This window comes from Pavona decussata, unplaced genomic scaffold, assembly GCF_977016875.1.
Source record: "Pavona decussata unplaced genomic scaffold, jaPavDecu1.1 SCAFFOLD_3, whole genome shotgun sequence".
Classification (NCBI taxonomy): Eukaryota; Metazoa; Cnidaria; class Anthozoa; order Scleractinia; family Agariciidae; genus Pavona; species Pavona decussata.
Genome location: NW_028145427.1, coordinates 147,501 through 167,642, shown reverse-complemented (window position 1 = coordinate 167,642; position 20,142 = coordinate 147,501). Strand labels below are relative to the sequence as shown.

The 20,142-nt window shown below is 39.9% G+C and overlaps 1 protein-coding gene and 1 long non-coding RNA gene across 2 annotated transcripts in view; one reads left to right on the top strand and one right to left on the bottom strand.

The window, feature by feature from the left end:
- The window catches only part of LOC146489735 (uncharacterized), a 213,204-nt gene extending 201,553 nt beyond the window's left edge, over positions 1-11,651 (top strand). The window contains exon 2 of the long non-coding RNA XR_014859682.1: positions 10,541-11,651. This is a non-coding gene — a long non-coding RNA (uncharacterized LOC146489735). The remainder of the gene's footprint in view (positions 1-10,540) is intronic.
- LOC146489731 (uncharacterized) overlaps positions 1-20,142 on the bottom strand; it is a 133,431-nt gene that overhangs the window by 25,901 nt on the left and 87,388 nt on the right. The gene's annotated exons all lie outside the window — the stretch shown is intronic.

Here is a 20,142-nt window from a genome sequence, read left to right as displayed (position 1 = left end):
CGATTGCTTCATGGACTCGCCTGCTCGAGTGCGACGTGTTCTAAGAATATAATAATTCATAATTACTTTACTTTATTTAAGCATTAACTGGTTTGGCTCCTTGTCATATTGTGATTATCGGTGGTCATCAAACAAGGCAATTTTACAGGTTCCATATACTAACCTGAACACGTAAAGGGACTTTGCCTCATTTTCTGCATGTGCTCCTAAATTGTGTAACAGGCTTCCTGAACATATTACGTGCAATTGTGCTGTTAGGTCTTTTAGGACGGTGTCTCCTCACACAGGGATAAATTAATGCATGGTTTATGACTATGCAAGAAAATATCTTTATAGTAAGGACTATTAAAATCCAAAAAGAAAATTGGGGCTAACCAGGTATTTTCCAGAGATGATTAAACAACATAACAATAATAACGTATGGAATTTTTTCCAAACTGAAACTTAATTAATTATCTCTGAAAAAATGTGTGGAGCCCCAAAAATTCTTTTTTGGTTTTAACAGGCCTTAGTCTGAAACCATATAAAAATACGCGGCTTTGAATAAAGAGCCACCATCCTTAAGAAATTAGAGTTTCTTGGACTATCCTGGGATGCACAGTAACAAGAGGAGGCGCCTATCTGGCTGAAGTCAATTTAAAAAGTTATTAATAAATTGCTTTTTTATTAAAACAGCATTTTTTATCATCCTTTCTTTTTTTGATAGTCAACTCTTTTTTAGTTTGTACATGTGCAAGATGATGATACTTTTTTAGTTATTTTTTTTTTCTTTTTTGTCATTTTAAAGTGGTTTAGAACTTAGGATCAAACGCTATATTATTTTTTTTGTCATAATGTTATTACTTTAAAAGAATTCTCTTCAAAGACGATCTTGAGCACTTCAATAATTTTTTTAACGTAAAAGAGCTTGGGATTTGCTCCTTCGAGTTGAGGTTTTTCCGTCTAGTGATCATGAAGAAGGGCAATAAATGCCAAACCTTCTTTATATTATTTACACTCAAGGTCAGTGAGATCTAGAGAGACCGCCTCTACTAGATAGCTCCAAAAGCAAACTTAACAGTGAGTTGTTGACATCAGTGTGATCTATTTACTTGATTTGCCATTGTATATTTTCCAGTTCAAATTGCTTAGCGTATGACGAAATTCGCCATCTCACTTTTCGGGTTTCGTTGTTCATTTGTTTCTGAAATTATTTGCTTCGTTGAAATTTCTTCAAAGTACTAAAGATGTAAATAACAGTTTTCCCTCATTATTTAAGGCCACAATCAGTGACTAAAAGACAAGTTCTATTCATAATATCATGGGTGATAAATTACTTCTTAATTTATAGTGCGAAATTTCAGCACGTGCAATTACAAAATTGCTGTGGCAACGTTTCTCGATAGAATTAGAATTTTTAAAGAAACGTGCGTGAAATTATTTCCCAATTTCACTCGTCACCAGTTGATTATCCACACTATTTTTTCACGAAAACAACAGGAGATAATCCAGCATTTGTTGGGCTACAAACCGACTACGTAAACGTTAATTACTCGTAATTCTCACAAAATCTGGAAATTGGGCAATGCAAGAATTTTGACTATGATTAAAAGCATTCTTTTCCATTTTTGTTCTCTTCTTTCCCTTTTTTTGTTTTTCATCGACATTTTTCTATCCGCTAACAGGTCGCATCCTTCCTGGACGCCTTCACTCACTACTTGTATCACCTTGTTCCACAACATAACTATTCAAAGGATTTTAAATAAGGCGGTGCCAGGTACCAAATCTGACTCAGTTTTAAAAGGAAAGCTTCAAAAACAACTCTTATTGACACAGTAAACTAAAAAAAATAAACACCTGCAGTTCTGCCATGATCCTAACTCGCCAACTCCCCTAACGATGGAAATTTATGAACTGTCGTCAGATTCTGCTTCAGCGTTTTCTTTGGTGCAACGTTTGCTGTTGTATAGCTTTTTCCTGGCTGCTTGCCCGTTTCAATTCCACATTTTTTATCCTAGTGAACATAAGAACACAAATTACCATAAATAAGTAAAATAATCAAAGGAAAAAAAGACAAATTGTAATCTAACATTGACCCTATGGTGCAGCTTGACGGTAGAGGGTGAGCGAAGGCAGAAAAACCATAATTGTCACGTAATGTAATAGTACACCGAGCACATGCAGTTCTCAAGTCGGACAAACCTCTGTGTGTATTGCTATCTCAATTGATTATCTGTTGAATAAAGCGTTGAGCAGAGAACATAACATGGTGGCAGAGCGGTTAATCCTAAAGCAAAATGAGCGACGGAGAAGTTGAAGAAGCACCCACAATAGCGCAACAGATTGCCGTGCAACCAGCCCTCGCAAAGGAGCACAACCAGTACAAATGTGGAACAAATCGGAATTGAAGCCTGAAGGTATTACCTGCGTTAGGATCCGAAATCCGAAAAACAACAAGAAGTACTCCGTTGAGTTCGCAGTCGTCAAGGAAGAGTTGACCCCACTGCTGGGAGCAAAAGCCAGCCAACACATGGGACTCCTGGAAATGCATCCAGAGAATTTCGGGCAGGTGGCCAACATCAAAATGCCACAGAGCAGTGAAACTACCAAGGCGAAGACCGCTGACCAGCTAATCAAAGAGTACCATGACGTCTTCGAAGGAGATCTTGGGACCCTTCCAGGAATACAGCAACTAGAAGCACAGCTCACCAAAGCGTATGTGACACAGGTTACCATGCAAGCGTGATTTAAGAGTTTGTATGGAGTTAAAATTAAATCGAAATTTAGACAACAATATTCCCTGAAAAAACCCACAAAAATATACTAAAGTCTGAAAAAGCTTGCCCGGTGTGTTTTGCTGTGTTTTCAATGCTCTTCAGTGCTTACAAACGCTGTTTTGAGCGGTTTATCTCTCAGCAGCTGTTCCACGTGCAATACTGTATTATGTTAATGGAAAGGTAAGAAACTACAAGTCGAATTTCAATGAAATTTGGCCCGTCATTTAAGGAGAGCACTTCGAAAACCTCGCTAAAATTTGCTTGAAACTTAAGCTCTCGCTTACCTGCCTCACCATATGGCAAGAAGGATGATGTGCGGTCCCTCCTGGGTAGCTTATTTACGGAGGAGTTCATTTATTGAGACACAGGCCTTCGTTGAAAACAAAGTTCATTTCAAATCGGGTGCCATTTAAGCCGCCGACCGAGCTGTGTCCCTGGAATGTTGGAACAAACTCACGGTCAAACCTAGGCACGAGTACTAAAATGTGCCCAGCCGGGGAAATCCACGGGAAGCCTTTGGCACGTAACAAACCACACACCACCCCTCCCGGCTAAGTGCAGTTCTGTACCAGCCAGCCGTGCTTGGCGTGAAAGCAAGAAACGTCTCTTGAGAATATGAATTGACTTTTGCATTATTAATTTTTTTTTATTATGAATTGACTTCGCGATTTTCCAACTCGTTAACTTACGAGTTGGCTTTTATTGAATAAAAGCTGACTTAAAGAAACTGAAAATTTGTCTCTGTATACACGCTTTCCAAAAAAACGGTGATACTGATGAAGAAGCCAATGCTGATCATGACAAGAACCTGGAGAAGTTTTTTGCAGCGCTGTAGAAACAAGGGAATAAAACTAAACGAGCAGAAGCTGAAACCCAAGTGCGCTGAATTTCCCTACCTGGGACACCTCGTCACCAAAGAAGGCCTGAAACCGGATCCAGACAAGATAAAAGCTGTGTAAGAAATGCCGAGATCAGACAACATTAAAGCAGTCAGAAGATTCTGCAGATTTGTCAACTACCTAGCAAAGTCCATGCCAAAACTAAGTGAAGTCATGGAGCCCATCAGAAACCTCACCTGCAAAGAAAATGAGTGGAACTGGACCCATGAACATAACGAAGCCTTCATGCGAATCAAAGAAATGGCTACCACGGCACCACTTCTCAAATACTATAACCCTCAAGAAGAGCTAACGATCAAATGTGATGCTAGTGAGAGGGGACTAGGTGCAGCACGCCTACAGAAGGGTCAACCTGTGGCTTTCGCAAGCCGTGCCCTGACCGAAACTGAATCTAGATATGCTCAAATTGAAAACGAACTGCTTGCTGTGGTATTTGCACTTGACAAGTTTGAGCAATTCGCATATGGCAGACCTGTCACGGTCGAGAGTGATCATAAACCACTAGAAGCCATCTCAAAGAAGCCGCTACGATGTGAACCCAAGAGACCACAAGGAATGTTTCTCAAAATTCAGAAGTTCGACACTAACATTTGTCTACAACCCTGGATCTCGGATGTACTTGGCAGACACACTGAGTCGAGCATATCTACCCTCGACCAAGAACGCTCAGGGAAACTTTGAGATGGTCAACGCGCTGAAAATCCTGCCAGTGCCAGAAGAAAAGCACGATGAAATCATGAAGCACACTAGTGAAGATGAAGTTCTTCAACTGCTCAAGGAAGTAATTCTCACTGGATGGCCAGCTGACAAGAAGGCCCTCCCTGCTGTGCTGAATCCCAATTACAGTTACCAAGATGAATTCTCCGTTTATGATGGGCTGATCTTCAGGGGAGAATGCCTTGTTATCCCAAAAGCCCTTCGCTACCAAACCATGAAACAGCTACACAGTTCCCACGTTGGAATCAATGGATGTCTAAGGAAAGCCCGTGAGTGCCTCTTTTGGCCTGGAATGAATGCTGAGATCAAGGAATACATTTCCCAATGTGAAATATGCAACCAGTACTCCGCCAAGCAACCAAAGGAAACGCTAATGAGCTATGAAGCCCCAGACAGACCTTGGGAAATAGCAGTAGACATCTGCACCACTGATGGGAAAGACTGCCTCGTCACTGTGGACTGTTTTTCCAATTTCTGGGAAACTGAAAGACTCAGAGACACGAAAGCCTTCACATGCGTCCGGAAGCTGAAGAGCCACTTCGCAAGAAACGGCATTCCAGAAATTGTAACCTCTGACAATGGACCACAGTTCACCTCTTCTCAATTTGCATTGTTCACTAGAGAATGGGGATTTAAGCACCGAACAAGCAGCCTTCACCAGCAACAAGCAAACGGACAGGCCGAGTCTGCAGTCAAGACGGCTTAGAACATTCTTAGGAAAGCCAAGGAAAGCAAATGTGATCCGTACCTTGCAATTCTCGCCTTCAGAAACACACTCACAGAAGGTATGGATTCCAGTCCAGCACAAAGACTGCTGGGAAGGCGTACTAAAACGGAACTACCCACAAATGCTGAATTACTCAAGCCACAAGGAGTCAACACAGATGACGTTAAGATGCGAATAAAAACACGCCAGCAAAGGCAGGCACGCTATTACGACAAGAAAGCCAGAGACCTGCCTCCACTAGAGGAAGGAGATGTCGTGCGCATGAGACTATTTGCACTGAATGGCAAGACATGGGAGAAGGCGTCAGTGTCAAAGACACTTGACGAGCGTTCTTACCAAGTTGAAACTGAAGATGCAACCTGCAGGCGAAAGCCAGTTGATCTTCGAAAGACACAAAAAGCGAACCAAGAAGATATCGCGAGACATGAAGTCAACCCAGGTAACGATTGCCGAGAACCTCAACCCGCACGTCAGCCAAGCATTACATCCCCTGTCCAGTATCAGAAACCTCATGCCTCACAACAGCCAACCCCAGCAACACACATCAAGAGAACAGAGCTAGGAAGCTCAAACAAACCACCCAACCAGTCCCCTCTGCCTTCCAAGCCAAGACCTAGGGGAGCCGTCTGTGAACCAACCTACTTAAAGGACTATATTAAAAAATGAACTCGCACTCTTGGTGCAGAAAAGGAGACAGAAACTAGGAGTAACGACACCAAAAAAGAAAAAACAACAACACTTGAACTATGACTAAAGAAAAGAACACGTTTTATCGTGTCCGCTATGTAATTCAGATTTCTTATTATTTTTTTCTTTTGTTCGTTTATTTATTTTTTTTACTTTCTCTTTTACGTGATTTACTTGATTCAGTTGTTTCATACCCTCTCTCAAAGGAGGATGTTACTTAATGTAATAGTACACCGAGCACGTGCAGTTTTCAGGTACTATCTCAATCGATTATCTGTTGAATAAAGCGTTGAGCAGAGAACATAACAATAATAATACCAGTATATAGAAGTAAAAAATTATATACAATTAGGTCATTTTTAGCACAGAGGTGTACCATTGAGACAAAACAGAGTGACGAGTTTCTAATTCATACTGAAACTTCTCACACATATAATCATGTATCTATCACAAAGCTCGTTCACATCCTGGATGTTTGAAAAAAGCCGGTGTAAGTTGCCTTGTGTCGTTCCATGCTGGCTGTGTACAGAATCAACACTTTTTTCACGGTGGTTTCACCTACTTAACTCAGATCGCATCCAATTTTTCAGAATGTTTGTCGTTGTTTACGGTTGAACGCTGGAGAACGATAATCTTAACTTAAGCATCTACATGTAATTATCAATTTGCTAGACTAATACGAGCAATCCTCCCTTTTATTATAATCAGGGAATAGATCAGCATGATAAAAAAGCACAACCATACACAGAAATACAATCATAATTACACATTTACCAATTTTCATGGGGATTGATATATAACTGCTGGGCCAGCATGCAATCAGTTGGCAACAAGCACATTTTAACTGATTAAAATAAGAGCTAACTTTAAGAAACAAGTACTCACTTCAGTTTGTGCGGATTCCTTTCTTCTTTTTGCCATAAACTAATATAAAGGCCTAACTAACAGTCTACTAAAAAGGCACATACGTGTACATTAATGTCAAAGATCTGTGATAATTTAATATATGAGAAAAATGGATAATCTTGAAAAGAATCAAAGGCTCCTGTGGGCCAAATCGTTAATGCAGAAGTGAATAGTGGTAGCCGTACTTAAAGCGGTACTCGCATCAAACTACGCTACAAGGATTCGTGGACGCCATCCCGCATTGCAGGAATGCATCTTGGTGGCTCCGCAGCAGACTATTTCAGGCTGCGTACGTGAATAGCCTGGGTGTCCTGTGCCAGAGGCTTTTATAAATATGTGTACGGTCTCAACGAATTTGCCTTGATTTCGCGGCCTCAAATAATATAAAGAACACCTATAGAGCGGAGAAATCCTGTTTCATGTAGAAAGCCAGGGCCCAGTTGTTCAAAGCCCGATTAAGCTAATCCTGGATTAACGCTAACTTTGATTCAAGTTTAATTACTAATCAATAAAAATCCTTCCAAAAGAATTTTGGCTCTCAGTTTTGACTTAGACTTTTCTATACATTTAGCTTGAAATTTGCTCTTAAAACCATTTTCAACAAGCGAGATGAAAACCTCGCTTAACTTTTAATCGTAAATTAGCGTTAATCGGCTTTCGAACAACCCGGCCCAGGTTTTTGAGAAGGCAAAGAGTTTGAAATCAAGTGAAGATAAAATCCGATGAATTGCGGGGACACGTTTCTCAGGATATTTGAAGCAATTCCTGGAAGTCTACTGAAAATACATTCGATGTTTTATGCAGATTTACTTTGTTGTGTTTATTGAAATGATACAATGCCGCAGTTATTAAGAACTTTTGTGGAAAACGTTGAAAAGTCGCGTTGTCTGCTTGAGCCTTTTTTATTCGGAAAATGGCTTTGTATAGCAATGTTAAAAAGAACTTCAAAGTAAATTTACCATTTTCCAGTACAAACCCAACTCAGCACTTTATAGAGCCACATCACTACCTAAATCCTTTCAAATTCTCGCACACGGTAACCATAAACATCAGTATCTCCCGCTAATTTAATCACAATAAACACAGTATTTACAAGCTCCGCAGTTAGGCCAGCCTATGAACATGTATATGTGACCCTTCTCGTCAATTCATGGTGAGGCTTTTTTACATTTCACGCCTTGAAAAAGTCATGGCTTATTTCACGCCGTGGAATAGGCTCACGTCGTGAAATATCAGTGAATATCAGTGAAAGCTAACTAAAACCCTGGTTGTAAAACTTAATATCTTCGTCGTCAGCAAGAATATTAAACTTGTGTGCCGTGAGAGATCAAGACTTCGAGAGGATTGTTCAAACAGCCCTGCGGTCGCAAGCAAAAAACTCCGCACATTAATTACAACTTGCACACAGTTTGCAATGTTTCTCACAACAGTTACAATGGCGTCTTCGTAAATAGAAAGCAGTCACCCGACTCCTGGAAAATAAATGCACTTGTGCAAATAACCCATAAGTGTGATTCGCCATTAATTCAATTAAAATGTTTACAACATTTTCTTTCTGCTTCCCGTGGATTTACTTTTGTGCGCGGTCAAAAGCAAACAAAGGGCTTTCATTAATGTTTGGTCACGAAATTTTACTCCTTGCACATCACTATTTCTGTACTCAAAATGAATATTACTGTGTTTGGAAGAAGTAATTAATGAAAATCTTCCAGCGCTTGCGGGATTTATGTTTCATAAACATTTCACGCGAGGTAAAGGCGATTTGAAAATGGTAAATTTTATTCCACTCCTGGCAGTTTTACAGTGAAATTTAACTGATAATCCCGCTGTTCTCCAAAAACTGAAATTTCCAATGGAAACTACTAGTGTAGACAATGTTTTTTGCTTACCACGCAAAACAATTAAATTACACATGTACACGCACCGTCTGATTCCTTTAGATACGCAAAGGTGGACATGTACGTTCTTGGTTTGGTGGTTTTACGTGGTTGCCAATCGACAAAAAAAGCGTCCAGTTTATCTTCCAAGAACCTCCGTAATTTTTTTCCTCGCGTCGTGTTGTTGCCAAATGAAACTTGATACATGTGAACAATTTTGGTTGCCTAGCACGTGACCTTGATCTTACTGTTTTCAGTATGGTAATATTCCTTTCTTCGTTCAAACGACGGTTTGTATTTAGCCATGCCTGGAACAATGGTCAACAATGGAAGACCTCAAGATGAGACTTGCCCAGGAATTAGGCATCCAAGAGACAGAAAAGATTTTTAATCACGACCTTGGCGAAATAAAAGATGTAACGTTACGGTACGTAACATGCATTGCGTTTGTGGCCAGTTGCTTTTTTGTTATTGTTATGAGACATTGAGGAAAGTAGAATTCTAGTCTGATCTGTTTTTCGCCTAGTTTCGTAAATCGTAATATTTCTGAATTTCAGAGATGGCGATATTTTGTACTATGGGGAAAGGGAACATTCTTCCTTGAAAGATTCCGATCTGTCAGGTTAGTAGAGTTTTCACCTTCATACGCTACTTCTACGTATGGTATAATTAACAATTATTCCACGAGCGCGCGTTGGATATGAGATGATAGATAGCCGACGAGGCGCGAAGCGCCGAGTTGGCTACAATCATTTCATATCCAACAAACGCGAGTGGAATAATTGTTTTATTAAAAACAATCAAGAAATATTGTAAGTTATGGCAGGTTTTGCTTAGCAAGAACAACCAGAAGACCATTTTAATGATCCCTATCCTCGGGCATGGTATAATAGCTCATATACCATGGCCGCTAAGCCAATCAATTCCCTGGAATTGCATTATACAATGATCCAGTTTTTAATAATTTCTATTATAACATAGCGCGGGTGCATCCTAATCTAATTCCTATTGGCTTTATCATGGTAACTTTCTCAACATACGCACGGCCGTGCGTCCGGCCCATCCGATGACGTGTGCAAGTCAGATGGGGGAAGCATGCGCGCGCTGTTATTAAAAAACTTTTACAGAGAGACAACACCATAAAAAATGTATATTTTTAAGAGCTTGAAGCTTAATGAAACGTTAAGATTAAACCGATATGAGAAACCAGTTTCGCTTTTTTTTTTTTTACAGAGAATTTTGTAATTTAATAACGAGGAACGCCTCGAGCAACTCTTACGCTTCTCTCGTGCTCTCCAAACTTCCTGCGTACGTCCATAACTTGATATACGCACGTTAAGCATGAAAAAAATGCCATACATTGCTTCGTATTTTAGCAATTTTTAAAATCATTGTTGCTAAAATTATCTCTAAAAAATGCATGGTTACCCCCAGTTTTATTTTTGAATTCCAGTAGCCCTTGCTAAGATCTGCTTTAGCCATATAGTGGTAAGCCGTGCAAAAATACTTAGGAGACACTGTCCTTATGAGGCAAAGGAGTTTTTGTTAGTTAGCTGTCATAATGATCTAGAATTTTTGCGGTGGAAGACAGAAACGTTTTTGCTAGCCAGCGCAAATATACAAGACTTGGGCTCTTTTTTGTGATGGAAATAAATCCCATTTTCTGTGTATTAGTATTTACTACAGACAAAGTGTTAACTACTTTGATCCTCTTTTATGGGTAATTTACAGCTGCTGATGCTTTGCGGGATATATTTGGGGGTGGCCAGCCAAACCAAGTGGATAGTTATAGCACAACCGTTGACCGTCCAAGGGCCAATGTGAACCACATAATAAGAAGCTATTGTCAGGGTGGACCAATATCTGGCGGACAGCGAGCATTTCAGAGGCGGGCTTCCAGATCGCCATTTAGCCGGCCCATAGCTGCACCCCAGGAAAAGCAAAAGGTTGTGCAAGCACTTTGCTTTAAAGGCCGAGTTTCACGGTCAAGCGCATGCGCGAGCAGATCGGTTAAAAAATAAATTGTACGGGTCGACACTAAATTCGATGCGAGCTTGTGGTGGAACAATCTGTTGAAATCGCGCCCGAATTTGGATCATCCGCTCTTCGTTCTTCACTTTTTATAATCTTTGTTTCCTGTTGTAAATATAAGTTCGATTTTTGTAAGGTTAAAAGTGTTTTAGCATCCGAAAACGACATTTTTGTCGATGGATCGCAAAGGAGACGTCGCGGCCGACCGGCGACGGGATGTTCTGTGGACTCTCTGGAAGCACAGAAGTTAAAGCGGACAGAGTGGAGTGGATGTAGAAATCCTGTGTGGTTAACAAGATACGTCCACCAAACGTGGAAAATTGGTAAAGAGATAAGTCTGTTTAAAATAGAAAACGATTTCGCGGCACATCTAGCCGATCTGCTTTCGCCGGAAATGGCAAAGGTCACCAACTGGCTTTGGATGAACTCGCGAGGATTTTCTAGATTTCAATCGTACTGTTTGTTCATATGGAAGTCAACTGTCAAAAACGGAGAAATCGACGGACAAACAGCATCAAACATCAGTGTTTTGCTTTGGATGGAAAAAATTGTACAACACTGAGACGCGAAGCGAATAAATATGAGATCAAATGTGCGAGATTAATCGTTGTTGTCGTCTATTAGCGGGCTCGAATAGCGGGCAGTAGAAAAAAATCCAAAAGATTTGCGGCAAACTACAAAATCTATTGTAAGGTATTCATTTATTTATAAAGTTATGGTCATTGCGAATGGCAAACGCAGTTTTGATTTGCCACCATGGCAGAGTTTTCTCAAATGCATTCCAGCATCTCCGAAGGACGCTCAGTGTTGTTGTTACTAAACGGTCGCATCGCTTCTTGAAGCTTGCGGATTTCTCGTTCTTCGCCTTCTCGCTGGTCTAATAAAATCAGGCTATCGAGCGTACACACTATAGTAAGTTTATCACTGAATGCTGATGAAATACTGGATTTAAGAACGTAAGTTTGAGGGAGCTTCTCGGCTTTTCGAACCGCGCGTAATAAAAAAAGGTCGATGCCGCGAGATATCGACATTGTACTAAAATAAAACCGTATACGTTCGCAAAAGTTCTGGCATTTCTTGAATGTCATGGTTCATAAACGAAGCGGCGCTGCAAAAATCCCCATGTGTTTTACATGGACAGCCTTTTTGTTTCTTTCTGAAACGTGACCGAAACACTGGCCGGTCAGTTTTATTTTTATGCCAGCAAGTTGTAAGACTTGCCCGCCGTATCCTGCCGGTGTTGTGTACTCGCTTCTAATTGGTCCAAAAACAATTGGCTTGACAGCGCTTACGTTATCGCTCGCACATGCGCCGAACCGTGAAACTCTCCCTTTAAGACATGCATGGAGAGGTTAGATGAGCCTTGGCCTTACAAGTCATTTCAAGATCGGTGGGAAGGGAACATAGAGTACCATGAGCAAAGCTCTGATTCAGAAATCCTCAATGCTATTTGTGAGGCTTACAATGGTTCTCCACCAGTTAACAAGCCACATACTTCGCCCCTGACACCTAAACAAGTACGCTTCATTCACCGGAAAAATGGTAAACTAACAACCAGGCAATCTGCTGTTTATGATGGGCCAGGAATTTCCTGTAACTACAGACAAAGTTGTATCTAAATTGAAATTATGACAGATGCGGAGACTGAGCTGGAAACTGTATGTACCCGTCCACCTACAAGCAACAGCAATGAAAGTTTGAGAAAAAGTGTTTCAGCGATTCCCATTTTGTCCAACTAAATAGCCTGAAAATACAGGTAAAATATTGGTGGTAAAAATTCCATATGTCAATCACTCGACTCTGTGGTCTCAAACATGTTCAATAGCAACTCCTGACCTTACACACCCTTATGTCCCTCTGAAGTCTGTTGATTTGTTTTCTACTTCTGAGATCTATCTGGATTGATTTTGGACAGGTGCAGTCCAAGTTTGGATGTGTGATGTGAAAGAGTAAGGAAACTATCTTCTCCTGAATAAATATTTCATTATTGCACAACTATTTTCTCCGGTTGCCAATGCCAGTAGGACATCAAGCCCCCCCCCACCAAGCAGGACAATACAGTCATCTCTCTGTGGGTATGTCAGCTTGACTGCTTGCCATAGGTCAAGCACATTGAGAACCTCTGAAACAAGGACTTGCAACCAGATCATTGGTATGTTTCTGCCACATTTGTATAATGATTATGTATTCCTTTCATTCAGTTCCAAATATAGTCCCTTCCTTTCTTTTTCTCTTTCATTCCAAATTTTACTTTGTATAAAGGTAAATGCCTATTAAGCTCACGGAAATGCTTGATGTGCAACCTACTGTTGCCTTGTGTATTCCTCTTTTTAAGTTTAATACAATAGACAGTGTTTCTTGATTTATTTGTCTCATGTTGTTCCATTACAATGCATTGTAATAGAACATTTTGAGCTTGACGAAGCTAGCTACAATGCAACTGAAGTACAGGCATTCCATTCCTTGTATCACTAGGTTTATTCAACAAGTAGGAAAATACAAAATCAGATGCCTCAGAGTGCCACGCCTACAGCTTAACCCAACTTATGTATTGCCCCTTGGATGAGATACTGGTTCATACGAGGGAGCATGTATACACTTAGATAATAATATTATGAGTTAACAACGGAAATGAATTTCAAACCAAACATCTGAGAAACATTTGAACTGAGGAATGGTTAGTATATTATCATCAAAAATTATGCACTGATAATCTGATATTGATAGATGCAGCAGGACAGGCAACATGATATCTTGTGACCTTGAGTATCCTTGTCATGAGTATAGTATAATCTAAAGGTGCAGCCTTTGTCAAAAGTGTTAGAACACTTCCACAACTTTTCTCTTGTGAAAAAAAAAAACAATATTATTGGTCAGCATCCCTCTTCCCTGACAGTGTGTTGTTAACAGGCTTTAACAGACCCTCCTATCAAGTCAATAATGGATGGGCGATTTTTTCTGAAGCAAAGGGAGCGATGATAAGTCATTCAAGTACTGCAAACAGCATAGGAAAAAAATCTGTTTAAGCAAGGTGTCGCAACCAATTTTGACAAGGATTGAAAATGCTATCTAAGGACCTATTTTTGAAAATTCACTGTGCACTGCCCATTTTCAGTCTACATAATTATCATCCTTTCATGTCAAAGGCAACAGGGCTTTTGCAGCTTATTAATTATGGTTCTGTGCTCGTATAAGTGCGACAACGATTTCACAAGTTTCTAGGTAGAGATCCACTCCATAAGTCATTACTCTCTGAAAGAGGATGTTTATGTGAAATGGCCTTAAGTTCTAATTCATTTAAAGGAAGGCTTGTATCTGGTACCTCAACAGAACCCAAGTCAAACTCATTAGGTGGCGGACCTGGTGGGTCTTCTCCATATAACTCAGCAACTTGCCTGTCTTCCACAAACAAGTCCCTAACTGCAGTATTTTCAGCATTATCTTGTGAGATCATTCCATTCACCCAGATTCGTTGGGGAGTCCAATTTCTTCTATGCATAGGAGATGATGGTTCCATCCTTCAACAAAGAGACTCAATTGCTGGCTAATTCTTGGGCAAGAAATGTAATGCAAACAGAACAAATCAATGACACTTGCTGATTCCAGGATACCATTTTGTTCCATTTGGTTGAAAAGAGTGTAGAAAAAATCACCAACTCCGACAAAGACCTCTTCAGAGACGTTCAATACGTTGATTGTGTACAGACAGCCCAGCAATCATGCTCCCCCTATTCAACCTCGTGTCTCAGCATAGATGCTGCAACCTCTACATTTTCACCCCCTTTGTCTGAACGTACCCTGGAGGGCCACCCATTCCTTTCCACTGCTGCCAAGAACAGGGCATGCACTGTAGAAGCAAGGTTGTTTGTGGCACAACTTAAATAAACTATCAGCTTAGAAAAACCATCTATGCCCCCATGGATCACAAACCTCCAACGGATAAGGCAGTGCAGTCCTTCAATGTGCCAAAGAGAATTAGGACCCCTGACACTGTAAACAGGTCTTGCGAGTGCATTAAATCAGCTCAAAGGGCGATCTACAGGATCAATTCGAACCAAACTTGCCCTGACACGCTGATGTTAGATAAAAACATTTCTACTTCGCAGGTGCCCCAGCATCATGGTAATACCTGTGTTTGGGAACATTCATCTTATTTCTCTGACCAATTCATCTAATTCTGTATCGTAGATGGTAGTATAATAACTGGAGAATGACTCCAAGTTCCGTACTCTACGCCAAAGGGTAGTTCTGGAAACCAATAAAATTCCCGTTATATGAGACCAGATAAATCGCATTGTGCTCCGAAGAAACTCCAGTTGAAGTAATGATATGTCATATCTAGGTCGACCTACTCCTCGAATTCTAGGAGTAAATGATGGCAATCCTCTTATTGGGCAAATGGACGTGCACGATGCCGCTACAATTGCCAGCAACTCCCATCTGCTTAATAAAATCCGAAGCTGTATCACCAGAGTTCTCTTTCAGTATTTTCCGCCTCACCTACATCCAACGAATCGCGGAAAACAACAATTGAATTGATTGCAACGTCCCGTCATACGATAACAATTATCTAGCTAAGCTGCAGTTGACCTCAATCTAAAGGGATCTATAACTTCAAGCATTTTTTTGCTTTTCTATAGACTCCCTAATCACTTTTTTTATTTAGTATTGTATAGTTAACATGAACAACAATGTATTAGTGATGTAAGCAATAAATTAATTAATGTTTTCTGCCATGTTTCGGTCCGCATTATGAATATAACGGTAGCAGTCTCTTAAGAGGCGATCGACTGATTCTAGCAAATCAGTTGTTGGCGAACCTCCAGCAGTTATGAGCACGAGAACCATGAGAAAGCACGATTCCTTCCTGAGAAGCGCCATCCTTGTTTTATTTCAAAGTTTCTTTTCAGTTGTCGCACATGAAGTAAGTTGAAGCTCACGATATTATTCCATGCTCCTTACACAACGACGTGAATGAACCGCATGTATACACGCATTTGTGCAACACGCATATATACGGTAAGACGCGTGTTCGTTTCTGATACGTATACGTTGAACTGACGCATGAGGAGAAAATCGTCACATACATGGGATAAAAACCCATACAATTGGGAAAATTGCAAGTATACGTGGGCAAAAAACGCACATACACCGTGTCATAATTTTGAAACAAACGGCCGACCATATTTTATAACATCGGAAGAAGCGTGCAATCTTGTTGAAGTTGCTATTTTGGCATTATCCAAGTGAACTTAAATATAGAAATACGTCAAGCGTTGATTGTCTCTGTGCATTAGCAAACTTTCAGTGTTTACACTTGTTCTGGTGAACAGATCTTACGGATTTTATCGCTCACACTGGACAACGAATGAAATTTATTTCGAAGTTTCCCAGTTTTCCCTTTGCCTTTCACCCACGAAATTGTCTTGAATCTTTAAAGTTAATTGAACGTTTACTTTTCGTTATATTGCGGCCAGACACAGGGAGTCCACAAAAGTTGTGAAAAAGAAATAAATAATAAATAAATAAATTATCGACTTACCTTGTTCGTTTCTTGTGGTTTTCTTTAGTGCTGTCGCGTAAATTGTATGCAAATGAGCACTACAGAAAACCACAAGAAACGAACAACGTAAGTCGATAATTTATTAATTTATTTCTTCTTCACAACTTTTGTGGACTCCCTGTGGGCCAGAGAAATGAAATGTTCTGTTTAGTGTTTACGTCCTGATCTTATCAATTACGTTTGACACCAAAAGGGGGATTTATTACACTGTGGAATTTCGTATTCTTTCCGTCACGGCGTTTCCTCGGATTTTTACGGTAAGCTCCTTTAAAGGTTTTCATGTTTGCGTTTGATGTTGCTGAAACGAGCAGCTCCGCCTATCGAAGTGTAGCCTCTCTCGTAGATGCTCTTTTGGCTCGTCACACAATCTTTCCTCCCCAACGAGAAGAGCCAAAAGAGCGTCTGCGAAGGAGGTTAGTCGAAGTCGAACTTTTGGAGAATATCCGTCCTGAAAGGAAAGTTGCCCCTTAGTTTCGGTCAATGGAAGGAGTTAGCAGACAACACACATACTTGCTGTTTTCTTTTAAGAATACGTTATTCGTTGAGTTGATTTTACGTCCTTGTTTTTTGTCCCGTAATGGCGGCTGATGGTGAATACATCACTATACGCAGACTCATGAATAATTTATGATTTTGACTTAAATTCCCGCTAAATTAACATAAAGGTCGACACACAGGAGGGGACTAGTCGCAGGGACTGGTTTCAGGGACTAGTCCGCTGTAGTGTTTACACGATGGGACAAGTCGCAGGGACAAGTCCCTTGAAGGGTTTACATGCGGGGACCTGTTACACATCGAAATAACAAAATTTAGGGCACTTTCACTGAAATTCTGCGAAGCGTAGAGACGAAAAAGGAGCGATCCAAAACAGTGAAACCGAATTTAGTTAATTAACCGCAAAACATTGAAATACACGAACGCATTAATAAAACACCCGTTGTCGATCTATAAAATTAATCAGTCATTTACAATTTCGAAAAGACTTTTTTTTCACCTAGCGTTCGGTATACTACTGATTCAAAACAGAAAAACAGCAGTTATTCAAACAAGGCCTGAAATTCAAACAAAACTTACATGTAAATACTAATTTAACCTCACCGTCGCCCGCCATCTTGAAACGGAGTTCTCAAGGGATTATGGGACCTGAAATACTGATCAGCGATTGTTTTTTTTTTTTTTTTGGTCGCAGGGACCAGCATAATTTGAGGGGACAAGTCCCCGGAACTTGTCGAATTCAAACCATGTTTGATTTCGTGGGACAAGTTGCAGGGACCAAATTTTGGTCCCTGCGACCAGATTTTTCATGAAAATGAGTAGTTCACACGAAGGGACTTGGTCCCCGGGACTAGTTGCGGGGACTAGTCGCAGGGACTAGTCCACTTCGCGTGTGCCGACCTTAAAATTTACATCCCATCGAGTGACATTCCATTCTCCGCCCACATTACGATAACTCATTCATTGCGCCTGCGCGCATTCACGAGTTAAAAAGCATCTGGTAGGTGATTTATCCGGAATATAAGACAAAATAACCAGCTGGCATGGTTAGTTCTCCAAAAACAGATACCCACAGGAGATTTGATTTAGGAGTATCTATTTCAGTCACGAGTGTTACTCCGCAAGTGTAAAGTTGCTCTAAAAATGTTAATTTTTCGACTTAATTCTCTATGTAGAGAAAGACTGTCCTTTTTTAAGCAAATAATTTTTATGGTAATTTCTTGAAGATTTTGTCCGCAACGGAACGCTATAAAGACCTGACTGTGTGATCAAGTCTGGTAAGGTGTACATGGTGTGTTTGTCTTTTCATAGATTTAGTGAACTCCCAAAAAACCCGGTTTTCCTCTTGGCAGCTTTGCTCAGGCCAAAGACTTAGTATTTTTTATTGTTGAAAAGCGTCCTATGACCTTTCCCGTTCAAATGCTTTGCTCAACATCTGGGACTTAAAGTAAAGTAGCAAGCAAGAGCAAGAATTTTGACAAGGATTTTCTCTTCAAAAAGCGTGAGTTTGAAAAGCTATTCGATTATTTTTCGCCGTTATAACCGTAGTAATGTTAGGCTGGTGATCCATTACTGGTGAACCGTTATTCTGTGTCGGATTTCCGCTCAAAAGTGTGAAATATTAACCAGATCTTCGATCGCCGTGATTCACGTGCAGCATGAATAGAGTATGAAGATGAAAAATCAATTTAAGGATGGTGCCTACTTTTGCTACTGTGCACACATTCTCGTGTTGGTCCAAGAAAGTTAGGTTTCTTTAACAGTGGTGGGTGCTAAAACGGAGATATTTTGCACAGTTTCTAACTACACGGGAAAAGTAGATCACGGCATGGGTTATTGGAATCCAAAAAGAAAATTAGGGGAAACCATGCATTTTTCAGAGGTTTATCATAATAATAATAATAATAATAATAATAATAATAATAATAATAATAATAATAATAATAATAATAATAATAATAATAATAATAATACTGTGACAGAGATTCAAAAGATCTGCATGCTTAGTATCTGAATGGAAGTATTGACTTGAGTGACTGATGCCCCAGGTGCATGGTTTGCACCCAGCTGATGCACAAAATGAACACCAGCGAAGACTGTGATAGTAGAGACAATAATAATAATAATAATAATAATAATAATAATAATAATAATAGTAATAATTAACAAATATTTATACAGGATAACCCATCAGTACATCATTACTGTTATCAAAGGGGTCCTTTTAAAACTAACAATTAATTTAATTGAAATATGCAATTTAAAAATCAATTAAACAAAAACCTAACAGTAACTATACTTATATAAAAAGAAAAGGACTTTTGAACTAGCACATTCCTTAGGCCTAGAAAATCTCAAAGTGTGCCCAATTTCTGGAGGTATGTTCTTGCCAATCCAGACATATATACAGCTGTTTCGACAAAGATTGTCCAAAAAGAGTGTAAAAGACATTCCCAAAAGGTAGTCTGGGAAACACCCAATAAATTTCGATAAAAGCTCAGAATGCATATTGCCCGCCATCTCAAGTCTTCGCTGTACGGTTGAGGCATTATATGGATTCTGAGCTTTTATTAAAATTTATTTAGTATTTCCCATCCTTCCTTTCGGCATTGCCGCGTACACTCTTATGCTTTTTTTTGGACCACCTATGTCAAAATAGTTGTAAACAAGAAAGAGCAATGGGCCATGGATTGAGTCTTCAGGTATGCCACAAGTAATGCTTTGTCGGTTAGATAAGATGCCATTAACAAAGCATAAACTTTATTTACCTTGAATTTATGTTATTCATTTAATAACAACTTAAGTTAAAAATAAATCAAACCATGCTTATTCAATTCCATTCACTCTGTAATATTCGAGAATTTCAAGTAAGACTCCTTGGTGAACACTATCGAGAGCTTTCTTCTTCCTCTCTCTCTCCCATGCAGTCTCCTCCTTGTTTACATTACTTAAAAACTGGTTCCCATGTAACATTGTGAGATGATGTGTGGCTGACAGGACACAATGCATAAAAACTTACTAATTTGGGGAGGGGCTTTACAGAGGGGAGGAGGCTCCCTGGGAATTTTTACCCCTGGAAGAAGGAGAGCTTTTTAAAAGGGGATGGGTAAAATAGCTATAAAAGTGAAAGAGAAGGGCCAAAGTTAGGAATATGGTAGTTCATATATTGGCAATTATTAAAAACTGAATCATTGTATAATGCAATTCGAGGGATTTGATTGGCTTAGCGGCCATGGTATATGAGCAATTATACCATGGCCGAGAAATGGCGACCATTAAAATTGTCTCCTGGTTGTTCTTGCACAGCGAAATCATTAAGATCTAGCAATATTTCTTGATTGTTTTTAATAAAACAATTATTCCACTTGCGCTTGTTGGATATGAGATGATTATAGCCAACTCGGCGCTACGCGCCTCGTTGGCTATGTATCATGTCATATCCAACGCGCGCTCGTGGAATAATTGTTAAATACCCATTCATGAA